At 41.0% G+C, this 19,304-nt stretch overlaps 1 protein-coding gene across 3 annotated transcripts in view; it reads left to right on the forward strand.

Moving 5' to 3' along the window:
• The window catches only part of LRRC8D (leucine rich repeat containing 8 VRAC subunit D), a 52,512-nt gene that overhangs the window by 11,890 nt on the left and 21,318 nt on the right, over positions 1 to 19,304 (forward strand). The gene's annotated exons all lie outside the window — the stretch shown is intronic.

Consider the following 19,304-nt stretch of genomic DNA (forward strand, 5'->3'; position numbering starts at 1 on the left):
AGGCCCATTAAGGACAGCTACATCTGTGGGCCTGGCATGGGTGCATGTTACATGTCTGAGTTCCGTAACAGGTCTGAGGTGAACCTAAACAAATGCAACATGTTTTTTGGGGTATTTCATTTGCACATCTAATGTGCAGTACAGCTCACCACGTGCCTGCAAATACCATGTTCAGGCTTCATGTGAGTTGTAAAGAATGGGCTAGGAATACTCTTAGCAAATGTTTGAATGTTGAAGAGCAGTTTGGTGTCTTGAGGAAAGGTTTTTCTTCAGCTTTATTCTTTGTTCTAGTAGGGAGACTTCAGTGCTAGCTTTTGATGAGCATGTGTGAGCTGTAGAGCACAGAGAAGTAGCAGACTGATGGGATTTAAGACAAAACCAACTGTCAGCTTGCTTGCTATGTTTTTATTTGCTGAGATGTCCGTAACCATTCCTGGAAACTGGTATTTATTCTTGCATTCACATCCTTCAGATTGTCATACTTGAGAAGATTTAGTTAGGTTCATCTTGTATGAAGACAGAAGTTAAAGGTTTTGATTTATTGTATTCAGTGTGGGTGTTTTGTCTTATGTAGCTGTACCTTCTAGTTTATGTGGAACTCCTGCTCTGAGGACCACGTTTAGAAAAGACTTTGGATATTTTTATGTACCATTAGAGATCCTTTAACAACAGGGCTACTACTTATGTGGGCTTGTACAATGCTTGGGATGGCAGTGGCATGCAATTCACTGTTAGAGTATTCTGTTAGTATTCTTTGAGGAGGCATAATGTTTTTTCATCTCAAGTAATGCTTTCTCTCCAGAAATACCAGCCTCTGTTGCTTAGACTGTCTGAATTTATTAGCCACATTTTTGTTTTTTGGTTTTTTTTTTTTTTTTTATTTATTGACCCAAATGGAAGCAGCGAGGATTTGTTTTAAATCGGTTAAGAAAATTATTCCTAATGTCCTGGAGCTAATTTCCAGCTCTGGTTATATTTTTCCTCGTGTGGTTAAAAGATAGAGACTCTTTCTAGCCTCCATTGTGAATACTTCACTTTCTTTTTTTTTTTTTTTTTTTGTCTTGGGAAATAAGAATCAGCATTTATTTGGTTCAACAACCAGCTTCCTGCTTCCCAAGGAAGAGATAGTGGCTCATTTGCCTGCAAACATCCCTCCTGTGGAGAGTCTTTGTTGGGGAGTTAGAAGAAAGCTAGCATTTCCTAGTGAAATAGCTGTGTAGCAGGATGCAGAGGGATTACTGAAGCATTACTAGGAAATTCATGGCTGTGTGGAAGACCTTATGTACTCCACAGACGAGCTGACCTAAATTCTGCAGCCAGGCCTTACTGGTTTCTGTGTTGATGTGATGTGGCAGGCTGGATAACCTGCAGCAGATCTGGGGTTTAAAAAAATAAAAAACAGAGGGAGTACAGAGAAGATTTATATTTGAGTGGAAACACAGGCAAGTCTTTAAAAGTGTACTAAATATGTCTTAGTTTTTTATTGTTGTTTTCCAAGTCACACTCCTCTATTCTTAGTATTGAGTATTTTTCACATAGCCAGGATGGGTCTGTATTATAAGGATGCTCATTAGGCTAAGTGGAGATGTTGTTTACTCCTGGATGGGGAAAACGTGGATGGGTTTGCTTGTAAGAGGCTTTTACAGATGGCTTGGAGTTCTGAGATAAGCTACTTAGCACAATTTCTTTGCTAAAACGTATCAGTAGTGAAACAGTTAACATAGCTGACATTTGAACTCTTGGGGAAGATAGTTAGTACCTATTTGATGTAAATGGAATGGCTTATGCTTGAGTTTCTAGGTCATGTTTGTTTCTCAAGATTATACATTACACAAAACATGACACAAAAATCCAAATAGAAAACAGAAGTGCAGGTCTGTCACAGTCAAGTTGGTCAGTCTGACCTGTGTGCAATGTTTTTGTGCTGTTATTTCTTGTAGTAGTGTTCTGACTTTGCAGTTTACTTTCTGCTGGCACAAACGTGGTGTGAGGGCAGTGACTGCTTCCTGCCTTTTTCTGTACACATAAGCTAGACTGATGCAATGCTCTCCTTTGCTTTCACCCTTCCTGCTTGCACACTTTTGTTACCTGGTCTCAGCACTTCCTTCTCAGGTTCCTCTACTGGTATGAGAGGAATTTTTTTTTCCTAGTACTGCTTATACCATGTCCTGTGAAAGGAATGGTTTATGCAGGCAGAAAAGATTTGCAATCAGTAGAAGGGCCTTTGCAGTAAGATTTTTGCTGGCATAGTTGGGAAGCAAGAAAAAAAAATTGGCTGATACAGTTCAATGAACAAAATGTTAAAGTGTGGCTAGGGTCTCTCCTGTGCAAGTGTTCTGGTCTGGTTACTGTGATGGAGAGTGTGTGTGTATATATTTATAATATATTTCTGTCTGGAAACCTCTTCTTGTGGGAGCATAAGCTTTAAGTCTCGAATTGTTTCAGAGAAATTTCTGCAGCTGCAGCATCCTGAAGTGCCAGGGGAAATAGCGATATTCTGAAACATTGCTGGCTTATTTTAGATCACATTTCACTTGATGTGCTTTTGATTTGTTTTAAGAACAACTTGGCTGTGTAAGCTGTTTGTTTACTATACGCACATAGTAAGCAGCAATGCTGGCCTTCTGCTGGAAACCAGAATGGCTGCTGGTGCTGCTGCCCCACTGCCAGGAGCAGCTATGGTGGGAGGATTGGAGAGCAAGGCCTTTTCCCTTGTGTGTGTTTCCATACCAGAAGTAGTAATTAGAAGCTTATTAACTGACAAATAAATTAAATTGATTTAAATTCCCTCCAAAATGTTTAACAGTTTTTTGCTTGCAACAGTGTTATTGCCAAGGCTACCTCAAGGCAGAAGCAATGTTTTTCTTAGTGCAGATATAGATGTTCTTTTGAATAATTCTTTGCAATGAAAAGAACTTCTGTGTATCTCGCTCCAATGTTACAATTTTTGTGTTGGTTTATCTTCTTTTTCTTCTTGTCCTTCCAGCAGAATTTTCAATGTTATTGTTAGAGACAGAAACTGAAAAATAGCTGGAAAATAGCGGGAAAACAACCCCATTTCAGTGTTTTTCTCACTGTTTTTGCTCTCGTATTTCTTTGCCTAGACAGGAGGCTTGTCCATTGCTGATAGCAAAAGCCAGTCCCCACAGCCACGGGTCAGTGAGCTGAGCTGCTTCCAGCTTGTCCTTGTGGAGCCTGAACCCAGGCTGGCCGTGGGCAGTGGCACCAGCACAGCACGGGGGAGGAGGGAGATGGCACTGTTTGTGCTACAGCAGAGAAAAATCCCAGCAGGGTCAAAATGCAGCACTGCTTTCTTTCAGCCTTCCCTGGAGTCATGTGTTGTTGCATGGTTTTGTGTTCACAGACCTGTTTCGTACTGGATGTGTATCAAATTCAGTGGGCTGCAGTATTCTTAGCTATGTGTTTTGACATATTATGATGTTGTTTTGAAATACCTAGCTGCTCTCAGTTCTTGACTGGAATCTCGGGAGGTGCCTTTTGGATAGATGGGAAGTGATTCTCAGTATGTTGCTCCCTCAAGCTTTGTCTGCTGTCTTTGGTAGGTGATGCTGTTTTGAAGGAGGCGGCACCTTCACAGTTCTCATTCTCTTGGAAGCTGAGTGAACACTGGAGCACTAAATCAGTGTAGTGAGGTGCAGCATCAAGGAGTAAGATCTGCCTGTCCTTGTACATACCCAGTTTGGTTTCAGGAGAGGTGAAACACTTCCAGCAATTGAGAAACCACAGGAGAGATCAGACTGAGGAAAAGTTGACCTTTCCAATACCAGATTTTCCTTGTGTACATAGGTCTAACATGACTTGTAGTGCTGGATTTGCACAGGATGGCAAAGGACATATGATAAAATGTTGGTGACATTATTGCCTTGCACCTCAGATAGCAAAGAGAGAGAGATTTGCAAGGAAAAAAAGGAACAAGCAGCTCCTTGTTGCTCAATTATTTTAGTGCTTCTGTGGTTTAGCTGTTATATTGTGTTACTCTGTCCACAGCTTTTTATGGGCCTCTTTTAGAAAAATTTTAAATTTACATAATATTTGTTTCTCTAGTTTATTATTTCAAGTGCTAGAATATGCTTGCAATTATAACGTTCCACTGCCTCTGGTGATTGGATATATATAAAATTCTGGCCTTTGTTACTGAGCAATGAGTTCCCAAACTTTCTGCTTATCTGACTGCATTTCATGGAGTAGGTTTTGCTCAGTGTGTTACTGGAAACATGGAAAAGTCTTCTATGCGTAATTAGAATTGTTTTGATCAGTAAAGCATCGGTCTCTTTTCCATTCCATTAACTCTTACATTCTGTAGGAGCTGGGCAAAAAAAGTGATTTTTTTCTGCTCATAAACTGAATCTGCTGCCTTTTGAGGTGAAATGTTTTTCCAGGCAGACTGCAAAACGATTTTCATGGACCGTTCAAGTAATTATTTAAGGAATGTAATGATTGTTAACATTAGTGATATTTGAAACATTAGGGGAAAAACAATTTCATGAAAAGAAATTTTTAAGAAAGGGAAACTCCATACAGCCCCTTCACCAAGGCCCCGCCGTGTGCTGTTTGGAAGTTCTGTGGTAGGTAGTTAAGGGGAGCACTGCCCAGCTTTGGGTTTGGTTTGTTTTTTCCAATCTTTACTATGGAGGAAGCATTGTAGTTTAAGGCTGTAGAGGCAGAGCTCAAGCACCACTCCATATTTCCCCCCCAAACCGCACCAGATGGTTGCTTGTACCAGAGCTGTGCTCTGGCGTCCGGCTGTCCGGTTTGCAGCTGCATCCGGCAGCCCCACATGCTTTGCCTTTTGGGCAGGTTGTGTGTTTTGGGGACTTGCTGCCTCCCATGACACCGGGCTGAGATGCTGGCAGCGCTGCCGAAGGCTGGGAGCAGCGTGGGTGAGATGGGAAGGACTGGAAATAGGGGTGCTGCATGGGTTTTTCTTCAGATGCAAGAAGTGATGGGCTGTAATGGAACCAGACAGTCACCTCTCAAGTCACCGCCTTTTGGCTGGTGATTAATGGCTGTTTTTTCCTAAGTCTCTGTGCTCTCTAGTCCTTGGGCTGTCAGTGATTAGTAGTAACCTGCAGTCAAGTTCACAGCAATACCAGTTTTTCATTTTCGGCTCAGGCAATGGGATGGGGAGGTGCAGGTAACGTCTGCAGCATTTGGGTGAGTATGTGTGAAGACAGGGGTGGGTGGTGATGGAGCTGGGAGGTATCAGAAGGGAGAACATGGAACATAAAGCACAGCTAATCTGGCAGGAGTGTATTGGCCCACTCCTCTGGACTGTACTGTCCTGGTATGTGTATTTAAACTGAGACAATCTGAAATAACTGGCTGTCAACTTGTTAAAATAATCAGGCTGCCAAGGACTCTATCATTTTGTTAAGCTTCATTTCAGATTTATTGCATATTTTTTCACCTTTAATGGAACTAATTCAAGTGATGCAAACGTGAGGTTTAGCACACTAGTTCCACTCCCTGCAGTTCATTTACATTTTCTTTTCATTAACTTCTGCACCCCTGCTCTGTCTCAACCAAGGTTCAATCTGAAGGCAGCAACTGAGAAACTCTTCCCTTCACCGAAAGGTTATGTCTAGGTTGTAGGAGATGGGGAAAACAGGAATTGGAGCTCTCATCCATAAACATTAAATAAAGCTTATTTCAACACCCTCTTCTGTCTTTGTTAGAATAGTTGGAGGTATGCCAACCTAGAAAGCCCCCAAACTGCTTTGATTTAACTTTCACCTGGATCTTTATGTGTAATATCCTAATGAGGAGCAGAGCTACTTCTGTTTTCCTTGTATGTTGGATAGCACTTTCACACATTGGTGGTGGAACTTGGGTGGGTTTTTTGCAGTGCCACTGAGTTTCTTTTCCTTGTCTGGGTTGTTCAAATAGCTGTGCTAGTGGGAAGACAAACACTTGAAATTGAAAAATATGATGAGGCAAGGGCTGTCAAGTATTATACATCAATTTTGTACTTTGCATGCTGAGGTCCTGACCTGCTTGAGGTCTCTAGGTACTTCTGCAGTGTAAGTGTTTAGCAATGATAAACTGCAGTGTCTGGCAGAGGGATTCGGTGTGCAAGGACACCTGACAAAACAACCTTTAATCCTTTCCCTGAAATGAGCCGTTTTCCAGGTTTCTTTTTTTCCAGAGAGGTTGGACAGGGTGCTTCCATTCATTGTGTGCTGGCATGATATTCAGTGGTCAGCACCTTGTTTTAATAATTGTCAATAAAGTAATATTGATAGAGCTGACTTACTGGATTTTTTTCCCTGCATATGTGCCACGTTAATTCTTTGAAAGTATTTTTTTTTCTCAGAAGTAATCAATATACCAGGAAAAGCTCCAATCACCGCTAACATCTGAGAACAGCAAAAGGAGCAGAAGACCAGAAAGCCCCCAGATAGCCCTAAACAGCACCAAAAAACTGAGCTATGATGTGGTCAAGGAGAGATCTGCTTGTAGCCAAGGGCACTTGTGAAGAGGCAGACAGATTATGAAAGCCCACCATTTATCTTTGATTTTTGAACAAGAGAAAATGTAATTGTGTTCTCTAAATAAATGTGTGGAGTACTAATGTTGTGTATTGTTCCTTATGGTATTAAATGGCTTAATAGTTTCACAGCTTGTCACAAAAGGCCTTGGTGTTTATTCTTGGTTTTCTGGATAGTCTGATTACAGATGATGGAACTAGACAAGCTGAAGGGTCATGGCATTGTAGAATGAGGTTCTTTAAAGAATATCTCAAGGACCTTTTAGAGCTAGAGATGTCCCCAAGATAAACTGTTACTGATCTGAGGCCATGGATCCGAGTGTTTCTTGATTATTAAATGCCCCAAACATGAGAAGATGTGTGTATGCTTAAAAGGCTCTGTGCATCAGCACTGGCTGAAAATGTTTTCTGAGGTTTGTATGGGTTAAACTGTTACTGATATTTCTTGACGCCTTTTCTGCAATGTCATCTACCCTACTAACAGCATATTTAGGGGATGGGCTTGTTTTCATTCTGTACAGTCAGAGTGCGCATAAGGAATGTGCATCTTGTTTTCACAGTAGTCATAGACCAGTCCTCAGGAGCTGACTCACTGCTGTTTCGTAAGCAGGGTTTGCCTTCCCTTTATGCGGTTCTGCATTTTTCCATTCCACAGTCCACGGCAATTTAGATCTTAAGTGTGCTGGTGTTAAAAAGCCTGCTTCCTGGAGTACATTTTATCCCCATGTATGTGGTGTGTACTTGGCCTAATTTGATACTAACAAAAGTAATTTTTGATTATTTCACTTTTATTTCTAGTTGGGTCTTAATCATGTTATGTTACAAAAGCACTTTCCCTGCAGCTCATGATCATTAACAAATAAGTTTTAATGATTTGGGGAGAATTACATTTGGTGTGTTAGTTGTTGTCGCAGTATCGCACTTGTAGGGGCTTGTTTTCAAATTTTCCTGCACAATATTTGACTTTCTTGAGTTTCAGAATAATTGTCTTACTCTCCTTGCATTTTAACTGAGCTTTGCTATTGGGATGTCGTGGTAGGGTGGGACTGGTAAAAATGGGCCACTGAAAAGATACAGAAGGAGGGCCATGGCTCCCTATAACTTGAACATTCAAGTTAGAATTTCTAGTGTGTAGCATACCTTGAATAACACTGAATTCTTTTATTGACTTCCAAAGTCACTCACTCTCACACCTTAGTAACTAACACTTCATTCATGGCAAGTCAGATATTTTCCTGTGACTTTTTATTACTTGCTTTTACTTGGCTCAGTTAGATTATTTTTTTTTCCACACTGGCATCTTCAGAGGAAGTAATGTCAGAAATCTTCAGTGCTGTCATGATTTTTATTTTTTAATGGAAACTTTTCTGAAAATAACTGTACACCAATGTGTAAATCAGACTTTTTCCAAAGTTCTGCTACCTTTGTAATTTTTTTTTTATCGCTTTCCTAGGTAAAAGTTGAAAGATTAGATGGTTTTAATTGAATTTTGCAAAACTTGTGTAGCTGGAAAACTGACGGTAGTCATGTGAATTTTGTATTACTTCTGCATGATTAAAATCAACAGGAGCACTCTGGGCTGCTACTAGAAATATTTCCAGGAAAACCATAGAGGAGAGACTGAGGGAGATAACCCAGCAGAGACTTTTTTTTCCTATTCCTCTTATTCTGTGGTAGCTCCAAGGCTGAGCATAGTAAAAAGGAAAGATGTAAATCATTCTTAGGGAAAAACAGTGAAGTGATACTGGTTTTCCTGGTAGTAGCCAGGAGGCTGCAGAGAGCAGAGAAACAATAGGAAGTTTTTTGTTTCCTGGGTGGAGTTGCTCATTTGACGCTGGCGAGTGGGAGCCTGATCTGAAGGCATCGCCGCTGGAGCAGCAGCACCTTCCCTGGGAGCTGCTGGACTTCAGCCTGCTGTTCCTGCAGGAAGCTCCACCCTCTTGGTCTGTCTCTTTCTGGTACTTTTTCTAAGCCTTGATGTCGTCTTGTTACCGCTGACAAAAAGTTCCGTGTGTGGGAGATATGCAAATGTGTTGTAATGTTCTGATATAATTTTAGCACGGGAAAAGAGCGAGCTCTGTACTTAGGTATCACCAACTGAGCTCCAGTCTTGCAGCTCAGTTTATTTAGTAGAGCTGTCAAACTTTGCAAAGAGATTTGCATGGATGTGGGGTGTAGGATCAAGTTCATAATTTTGTGAACTTAAAAAGTAGCTTCTATCAATCCACAGTTCCCTAAATTCCTTTACAGACGGTGGAAACTGTCTGAATGAGTGTAGAAGAATTGTATAGTTCAATGACATGATAACTGAGGATTTCTGATGATGTGAATCCTCTTGTTATTTACAGTGTATACTGTCCCTGGAAGAGTACTGGCTTTGCAATGAATAACTGAGATGGGCTATATCTTCTCATGTTTCTTTCAATATAAAATTTTAAATACTGTTTTGTCTTTTCTCTTATTTTCTTTCTTTTTCTTTACTTTGGTTTTGTTTTGATTTAGTTGTTTTTTTTGGGGGGTAGACTGTTTTGGTGTAGTTGTTTTTGGGGAGGAGGTTGTGGTTTTTTTCCATTTATAGTGAGGACTTGATGGTCTTGTGGGAGAGGAATGAACACTAAAATCCTTTCTCATATATAGAGGGTTAAGTGTTGCACTCAGGAAGGTAATGTTCCAGTGGAATTGCAGTCTCCCCATAACAGTTTAGACTTTGGTAAAGCCGGTGGATGAGTCATTGCAGGGATTTGATGGCTGAAAAGATTGATTAATAATTAATTTAAAAACAAGATGCCCTTTCCTGTGTCCTAGCTTTCAGCCATTCAAAAGATCATCAGATTCCCACATGTAGTTTAACATTTGAGTACTAGGGATGTGTTTATTTTGATGTCTTTCCCTGAACTGCAAATGTTGCTTTGTCTTTGCTTTTGCTCACACATTATTTATAGAGATATAAATGTCAAATTGATTCAAGTGTTCTGATGGGGCTACAGCCCTTTGAAGGAGCCAAGTGTTCCCATTTGGTGTGCTAGGGTTATACTTGCCTCATGACCTTTTTGGGGTGCAGTGGTATACCAGGTGCTTTATGGTGGTATGCTTCATGGCATTCCTGATCTTCAGGAATTCTCACATACAGGTTTATTCTTTTCCTCAGCAAACATTTGTCAGTCAAGGATTTGTATTTCTACAGGTTTGCATTTGAGCTGGGTGTCTAATGGGAAACTCTGGGTCCAGGGTGCCTTCTGCCTTTATGCTGGAATAGTGGTAAAAATGAAGAATGCTGCTGACTGCAGTGTGACCCTGAAAGGATGAGTCAAAATAGGCCCTTTGAATTCAGTTAAATTCGCATAAATTATGTTTAAATAAATTATTTGAGGAGGGGTTCAACAGCAGTAGGCCAAAGATGCGGGGTCAATCAAAACTAATCCCGAAAGGCACGGAAGATTCAGAAACGGCTTGGAATCCTTTAGGGTAAATTGATACCCTCTTGAGTGCTCCTGTCTGGGGCAGATCTTTGATACAACACAGATCTTGTGACTCTGATATTAGAAGAGGTAATAACCTGTGTTTTGTCTTTTTGGTTAATTAAAAGCACGCTATGTGCAATCCTGGGCAGTTTAGGTACTGAAACTTGAATATTTAGTGCATGATGAACATATATCAAGGCATTTGTTTGCTGACAGTGTACAAAAAGCCACTCTCCAAACTTTCATTTTTACTTATTTATAAGAGTGAAAGATGAATAAAAATGTGTAATAATCTTACCTTGAGCTGTTGCTATCATTCATAAATTAAACCTGAAAATTTTCACATTTTCATTGTAATGATCTCCTTAATCATTAAATTCTGAACTGTGGCTTGGCTGTAGTGTTCTGATCAGGCTTCTGTAAAAAGAAAAAGGCTGCCAGATATTTGGTACTAAGATGTAGCTACAGCCTTCTGTTGGTGTTTGTGACATTGCATGTTGTCAGATCTGTAAGGTACAGCAACTGGCACCTTGCACTTTGCAAAGCCTCTGATGATTTGTCTAAATTTTTGAGCCTGCAGATAATGAAATACTTTGTCCTCCTTTGACTGTGAACATTATTTTACTGTAGTCAAAAGTTAGGATTTAGTTGCACTGCTTTATAAATGCTCTATAATAGTTATTGCATTCTGCAGAGTTACTATGAGTAAGGATTTTAGCCTTTGCAAGAATAGCATTGGAGTTAGACTTGAAGAGGTTTTGTAAAAAGAGGTTGTTTTTTGACCTTTGTGATAAAACCACCATTTTCCTGGGCACAGAATATAGAAGGAGAAAGCTCTCCCTCCCACTGCCTCTTTAATTTGTGGTAAAAGCACTGAAAATAGGAAATGTGGAGATGGGATTTTAGCTGCAGGGAAGGATATGTAATCTGATTTATAAAAGTAGACCTTCTTGAATGCTTGTTTTACTCCAGCAAAACCTCATGGTAAACGTCATGTGCAGGATTGAGTGGGTGTTCACCTGCTGGTTTGTAGGGAGAGGAGGACAGGAAAGCAGTTTGCTCTTGAGGGGTGCTGGGAAGAAGTAGATGATTTCACAGCTTGAAGTATATAAAACTCACTCTGGTGTCGGTATGGGCAGTGGAATTTGACAAGAAGTGGGAGGGGAGAAGTGTGTGTGTGACTAGGGTGATACTTTGCCTTCTGAAAGGAAGAAGCAGGGTCTGGAGTTCATAGTTTGACATTTTTGAATGTGAGAAAGAAGCCAAAGGAAGCTAGTGGGTGTTGGGACGTGAGTGATTTGCTCCAGTTTACAAACTAGGTGTGGACAGCAGAAATCAGAAGGACAGCAAGAAGTCACAGGTTTTGTTTTAACTGAAGGAGAAAATGGAGTGGTCACCCTGGGCACCCTGTCCCGCTCTAGGTCCTGATGTTGGAACCTGGCAGTGCAGCTGGTTTTAGTTCACAACTTGAGAGCCACTTGGATTCCTGCCATTGGAAACATCCTAAGGCAGAGAAGTAGTTGCAGTTACATTAGCTTTTTCTCTGGGATCACTGCAGAACCCCTGGATGGATAAGGTAGGGGTCAGAGATGGATCAGTGTTTCCTCCAGACCTTATCAGATTTGCCTTAGGGAAGAGATTTGTGAGTTGAGCAGTGGTGCTGTAAGAGGATTCCATGGCAGAGCGGGTGAATCTGGCTACCGGGACTTGCCCTAAGGAGCCAGACTCACCAGGGCAGCTCCCCGAGTGTCTTGGGCCAGAGCCTGTTCAGTGGGAGTTAGCACACACAAAGTGTGTGCCTGAGCAATCCTCGTGCATGAACTTTGGTAACTTTTGTAAGGTATCTCCCATTAATTACCTCGCTGTTGAAAAGGTGAAGAGTAAGACTGGGGTTTTTTTTCTCTTTATTAAGCTGAACTAGAAATAGTCCCTATGGGTTTTGAGGCTTAGCCACAAGAACATTACTTACCATGTGGTGTCACATCAGCTGAAATCCTCAGACAGTAAGGCTGCTGGATTTCTTGACACTTCTCCTAGTCTGTCACAGCTCTTCCACCATTCAGACTGGTGTTTCTTGTATGTTAGGGTTACAGGAGTAACAAAGTCTGTGAAACGTGACAGTCTGTGAAGAACAAGTCTGTAATGTTCCTTCAGCTTTTCCACTGTTCACTTTTTCACATGTGCATTTGCATTAATAGCAGTTACCTTCTAGTTAATAAATACAGTGCCCTGTGAAATTAATGGGTTATTAGGGTTGGATGGGTTCCTATGGTGCCCTTAGTACTGCAGCTTTCACTAGCTAGCTGTGCCTTTGCCTGTGTGCACAGCAGAGTTGTTTACATGTTAGGAATATGCTAGAGGCAAGGAGAAAGGAACGGCTTTAATGTGATGCAGCTTAGATGCTCTGTGGGGGAGGCCTCAGAATTGTTCATAACAAGATCAAATGTCAATCAATGTTTCAAGAAGAATAAATGTACTGTTTATGAGAAAATTAAAAAATATATATTACATGCTTTTCCTCCATCTAGTTTTGACTCTGTCTAGGAAAATATCCCTCTCCTGTGGTTCTTTTGAACCCTGTAAGAGTATTGGTGATGCTTAGGAGAAGCATCTGTGCAGACCTCTCCTTTTGGCTCCAGCCACTTCTCTGGGCCGCCTTTGGTAAGGAAACAAGTAACATGCCAGCCAGCTTTTTCAGCTCTTCCATCAAATTCCTGGTGATCATGTTGCTGAGGATGCTGCTGGAACATTGTGGCTACTATTGAATTTCTTTTACAGGCACATGTGGGAATTTACTGCTCTATAGAGTAAGAAAACAGTTACTCTGACATCAAGCCATGAACATGAGAAAATGGCTTCTCCCTCATTGCAAGGGAGGAGAGAAAGAAGTGGAGAAGAAAACAGCTGAAAACCTCCTCCTCTCCCTCCAGAGCTATTTTTTGCCAGTGACAGAGAACGGTGGGATGAGCAAAGCTGATCTATATCTGCAGCAGGCTGTGGCTCTGAGCTGAAGATGTATCCCCAGGAAAAAACAGTGAGAGCCTAGAAGTGGGGGAGGGAGAATCTGAAGTCAAAGCACTTCTGTGCTGGTTCTGCACCTGCAGTTTCTGTTCCAAGTTGTTTTACATTGTAGGCAGATGATGCTTAAAATTTGTCAAGAAGGGACTGTCACATTTTGTCTTAGATTATGTCTCATGTGTCAGCTGTTAGGGCAACAGGCTGGGGTTTGGAAGAGCAGCTGGGGAATGCAGCTTGTGGAGAAAGGGTAGGGATGGGGAGGGAGGGGCTGGAGAGGAATCATGGATAATTGTGTCAAAATAAAAGGATTTTCAAGCCAAAGCTAGGTGCTTGCTAGAAATGCTTCTCTAAAACCTAGCAAATGCACTGTCAGGAATTCCATTTACCAGAATTCAAGCTTTTCTGATTGTGTGGCTTCTTGCAGTCTTCTTACAATGGTTTGGTGTTGAACCAGTGTCCCAATGTATTGTGTTGTCTGGACCTGTCTCCCAAGGGAGATATTTTGGACAGTTACTCCCAAGTAAATTCTGTGTGTCATTCTGAAGTTAAGTGCTTGTCTTCACATGCCATTAAGAAATTATTCAAGTCAGCTGAAGGTGTGAAATTTAAAGTGAATCACTTCAACTGTTCTACATCTTTGAGGGAGAGTAATTGAGAGTCACTGATTCTGAAGGAAAGCATCTGAAGATGGTCTCAAGCAGTTTAATTAAATCAGTTTTTTAATTTACGTGGTTTTTGTCTTAAGAATTAATCCAAAGTGCCTTATGCAGACAAAGCCTCAAAGTGGATTATATTATATAGGAAGGCTGTTCTTAAGGATTTGGGAGGGTTTATGTGGATGCAGATGTATTACTAGTCAGGAATAGCACTTGTGTTTTAAAGTCGCTTTGTATTTTTATCTGAATTCATTTTTCAACCTTCTGACTTTGCTAACCTTAAGCAGAAATCATGAGAGGATGTGAACTTTAGGCTTTGCTGTAGGCCTTTGAAATGCTGCTGATGGCATCTTCAAAGCTGTCAGTAACTGTAATGACTGAAAAATTCAGTAGAAGCTTCTAGTGCACATATTTAATCTTTTATAGTGGATGGAATGCACTTTAGTGGGTAAAGCTGCTGATTACTTCTGAGATTTTCTAAGCTGATGGAAGGAAGGTGAAGGAAGTTAGAGGAGTACAAGCCCTCTGAGCAAATCTTGGACTTCCACGCCAAACTGAAATTCTTCCTATCCCATTCAAAGTTTTTTTTCAGATGTGTGTATGAAGCAGGGACCTTTAGCAAAATCTGGGTAGTAGAAAAGGGCTGAATGTTCTGTTATCTGGGGCTTTTGGTAGCCTGCATAGTTATGTTTACCTCAAGTGTGAACGGAAGGGACAGAGAAATCTGGTACAGGGATTGTGCAATTCAGACTGAACTGTCTGTGCAGACTGGCACTTTTGAATATTTACTGCCTCATTCATGGAGAATTTGTTGGAGAAGCTATGGACAGAGCTCCCAATTTTGCATTTTAATGTATTGCGACAGTTTTGGTGGTTTTTTTTTTTCTCCCTATTTTAATAAAAAGAGAAATGTCTGAATTACTGTAGGTTTTTTTCCTCAGTTGTTTTCAGTTGTGCTAAATAAGTTGCAGTGGCTGATGTACAGCAAGAGCACAGATTGCCTTTTCAGTTACTGAATTTAGGCTTGTGAAACATAAGAAGGAATTTCTAATTTAACTAAATTCATGCAAATATGTGTTTCAGCAGCTGTGTGAGATTAGGTGGAAAGGTCTATCATGTATGTTGAACTGCAGAATTCCATCTGTAGCCTGCTACTGCCATGCTTCTAGAACACATAACAGATCACTGTGTGTGGACAGTTAGCATATTATTTAAATAAGGTGGTGAAAATGGGAGGTTCTGAACATTTTTTTTTTTACTGTTGAGGCAAGTATAAAGCCAAATGTTGTTTTCTTGCTGAATACTTTTTTTATTTCCCTGTGAAAGACTTGCTCCTAGAGACTAAGGACTGATTATGTACTAAGGTTTAATTGACAGGATGGGCAAATCCAGGTAGAGCACAGATACCTTCACCTTGGGCAGATGAGGGATATTTTATCTACACTCCAGTGCATGTACTTTGCACTGCCTTTCTTGGCTGAGGAGCAGTGCAGTTTCTGTGGCAGTGTCCCACTGGGATCAGACTGAGGTCACTTCATTTTACCTTGTTCATCAAACAAGCAGCAGATGGCTGGGCTTTGCAGAAGCTGTTAACCACAGTGAGGGTCAGGCTGGTGATAGGAGTCTGAATTTTTATGTTGTCCAGTCTGGTTGACTTCCCAAGTTGGTTACTTCCTAAATACCTCACCTGTACAGTCAGGGCCTAGATTTTGAGATGCTTTTTAGAGCATCTGAAATGGCTGATCAGCAAATGTACAGGTTTGTTTCCCTTTGTATACTCTTGTTTACTTTTGGTTGCCTGCAGAGTGCTGAACATTCTGTTGGCATCATGGAAAGATGTTCAGTGCCATGGAAATTTAGCCCACTGCAGGTCAATTCTTGTTTCAGGTACTCAGCTGAAAAGCTACTGTGGACTTTGGTATCACACAGCTAGAAGCTGATGGTTGCCATGGGACTATGGAGTGCAACCCATTTATGTAAAGGATAGACAGACAACGGCCCCAAAGAAATTATACTTAATGCTTCAAAAGAGCATATTTGTCATCACAGAGAACTTGATGTCATTGTAGGAAAAAAAAAAGTGGATGGAAAACAGATCCCTGTAAGAAGATACTAAATAGTCCAAAAGCTGAAATTCTGGTTTAAAGAAAGAAAACATCTATATTAACAGCCCTCTGGTTTCAAGGCACATCAAGAAATTTCAAAGAAAAAAGCAGTAATTAAGGGGAAAATAGATATATGAGAATCCAAATTAGAAATTAAGGAAGTAAGAGAATTAACTGAATATTTTCTACAGCTCAACTATGTTAGAAATAATTCCAATTACTAGACACAGATAATAAAGTAGCTCATGCAAAAAAGTAGAAATATTTGTTAATACTGTTCTGTATTTGAGAAAGTGGAGAATGTGATACCATCAGTGTAATTCCAACAGAAAATTAAGTCTGATTTAATAAATTAAGATTCCTTCTAGAGATGCCCATATGAAAATCAGCAGCACTGTGACTTAGTTGTTCTAAAGACCTTGATGAAAAGTCTGTAGGCATGCAGACAGTTTTTCAAAACTGTTGGTATTGAAGGTCTTAGAACCAGCTGTGCCAGAACAGACAAGGAAAGAGCGGGAGACTGACTTAATCATATTCCAGCTAGCTTGACATTAATAGTCACCAAAATACTGGAAAAACTAAAGCAGCCAGGACTCTGAGATGTAGTAAAGCTGTGTCCTCAAAGGCATCTGATGCAAGGAAGATGGAGACAGTTCAGCCCAGTGTGGTCCTCTGCTATTCCCCAGCTCCTTCCAAGTCCTGTCTCTCGTTCCCTTTCTGGACAGCAGCAGAGGTAGTCAGTGAGGACTGCTGTGCCCCTTGGGGACTCCTGTCCTTACATGTTCCTGCTCTGTGATAATTGCAAAAGTAAACGAACTAAGAACTGACTAACTGATGTTTAAAAGTTAGTCACTTGTGGTGAATCATTGTCAAACGGGAATGCTTCTAGAAATCTTGTTTTAAGCATTGAGGTGAGGCCAGATTCCATTGAACCTTTTCATCAAGTAGGTAGAGACAAGGATAGGAACTGTACTGATAGAATAGGCAGTGTGGTAAACAAGGACAAGGCAGCTTGTACACTGGAATTCACACAGCCTGGTGAACTGTATCAATCAAAGGTGCAATTTAAAAAAATCTGAAATACCATGGGGCCTGTAGGTGTTGTACTTCAGTGTAGTGACAGAGTAGGAGCTTGGGGAGAAGACTACTTGGGAGTACAGTGAGTCAACAACTGGACATGACTGCTGTCTTGCAGGACAGCAAAGGGGTATAACTTTGGGTGTAGGAGGGGCAATGGGTGAAGGAAGGTGAATCGTGTACAATTCTGGGATCACAAGCAGCCTGTTGGAAATGGGAGTGAGTTCACATAAGTCAGAGGAGATATTTGAAGGTTGACTGGTGTTCCACAAGAAGAGACCAAAATGTTAATTCTGTTGCTGGGTTTGTTGTTTCTTGATAGGTAAGTGGAAGAACTTGATAATTGGTGGGAAGCACCTTCTGAGGGAGAGCACACGGGAGGCTAAAATGCAAACAGAAGCAGGCGTGACACAGAACTGATGGCTGGGAGCTGCAGTCACGCAATTGGAAATAAGTGCATTTGTAATGGTGAGAGAGCATAAGTGCTAGAACAAATAATAAGTAGGGGAAAGTGGTGGATTCCACCCAAAATGTTCCCAGGGCTGAAAGATTTTCTGAAAGTGTCCTCTGCAGGACACTTTCAGAAAATGCAGGAATTACTGAGAGTAGTGGTCTGTGATGTCAAACTGACTTCAGTAAGTCAGATAGGACTATACAGACTTGCAAACCAAAATGTTCTTCATGTGTGCTGCACAGTTGAGCATCATCTGGCCTCTCTGCTAGAAAGTGTATTTATGTAGTGTGTATACTGCAGGAGAGGCATGTACATGGGTGGTGCCTCTTGGCCTGAGATATGTACCTCCTCTGTTAAATATTTCAAGAGCAACTGAAGAAACTGGAATCCACAAGTTGTGACCAAGAGTTTCCTAACCGTGCACATGGTTCTTCATGAACTCAAACTGGGAAACATGAGTGCATTTCCACTGGGAAGTAATTGCTCTCTGCAGGGTGGACTAACTTGTGTGTAATGCTGTCTGAACTCTTCTCTCTGGAACTGGCCTTTCTTGCATATAACCAGTTTTGGAGTCTTTGTGCTGCTCTTCTCTTACAAAGCAGCAGCTTAGGTCTTCCTGTTCCTCTTCTTGAAGGTGCATCTAAAGGGGTGTGAGGAGAAGTAGAACAGAATGGAGTAAGTGTGGCAGCAGGCTCACAAGCAGTGAGTTTATGAGTAATATTTTGGGGGGGTGGGGAAGTTGGGTGTGGTTTTTGGTTTTTTTTTTCTTTTTTATAGTGGACAGTTAATTTCTGAAACTCAATGCTGCATAATACCATTGTGAGTAAGAGTTGATAGGATTCTAGCATGGATTAGACATCCAGAAAATTATTTTATGTAGTTTCATATAAATCTACATGATTCTGTTCTGGGTCTATAAACCAGTTGGTAACAGTGGGGATTGATTATTCTACAGCTATTTACTAGGAAATTTCTTTTTCTTTATCTGTTTCTAGCTACTTTCACAACAGGAACTGATGATTCAGAGTTCTAAATTTAATATAAGAAGGAGCATAATTTTGGCTGAAGGAACACTGAGGGTGTGTGTATGAAGGGGAGGTGGTGATAAAGGGAGAACACACCCTGTGTGCTAAAATGTGTCATTGTGCCTCTAATTGCAGGGCATACATGCTGATCTACAAACAGAAGATGCATGGATCAGAGTAGCAAACTGCTTTTTGAACACTCAGCTTTTGAGTGATGATACTTGTACAGTATTTCTCTGTTGTATTAAAGTAATTGATCTGCAGGGAAAATAAAGCATCTTTGAGGACTGATAACATCAGAAGTGGAGAGAGAAATAGAGCAAGGAATTTTAAGTTATGGAAAGAGGAAGGTTCAGCTGTGTTTTTGTCAGGCAAAAGTCTTCAGTTTCCTTTGTGATTACCTCTTGACACTTGTTTGGGAGAAAGCTTCTCTCTGTTCTTAAATGGAGAATTGCAAATGCCGTCATTTTCATTACTTTTTTCTTTTCCCTTTTCTCCTTCCCAAGGTTACATGTAGGTGGGACAGTCACACCCACAACTTTATTTGGTGTGACAGTTGCATCTGGTAAATAAATACAATTGGACAGAAGGTATTGATGGGAAGGTGTAAGCACAGGCATAATGACTGTGAGGGTTGTTTCACTGCTGCTTCCCTTTCATGGTTTCCAGGCCCTAGGACAGCTGCTCAGCACTGTTAGCAGTGTATACCTCAGTGTGCTCGTGAGATGTCACATGAGGAGCAGAGAGCTCCTCTGTGTCTGTCACTGTGTCCACACAGAGACACATGTACGTGATCAAAGAAAGCTGGTCAGCTCTGCATGGGTCCTGCAGCCCGTCTGTTCACCACCCCAGCCTTGGTGGAAAGCAGTCTGCAGGATTATAAACAGAGGGAAGTCTTAGAACAAGAACATGAGAGAAATGGCCATGTAGTTAAAGTTTAAAAACTTGGGCAGGTTCAAAAGATGAAGCATTTTAGCATTGCTGTCCTTGTAGATGGGAA

The sequence above is a fragment of the Prinia subflava genome, chromosome 10, assembly GCF_021018805.1.
Source record: "Prinia subflava isolate CZ2003 ecotype Zambia chromosome 10, Cam_Psub_1.2, whole genome shotgun sequence".
NCBI classification, from domain to species: Eukaryota; Metazoa; Chordata; class Aves; order Passeriformes; family Cisticolidae; genus Prinia; species Prinia subflava.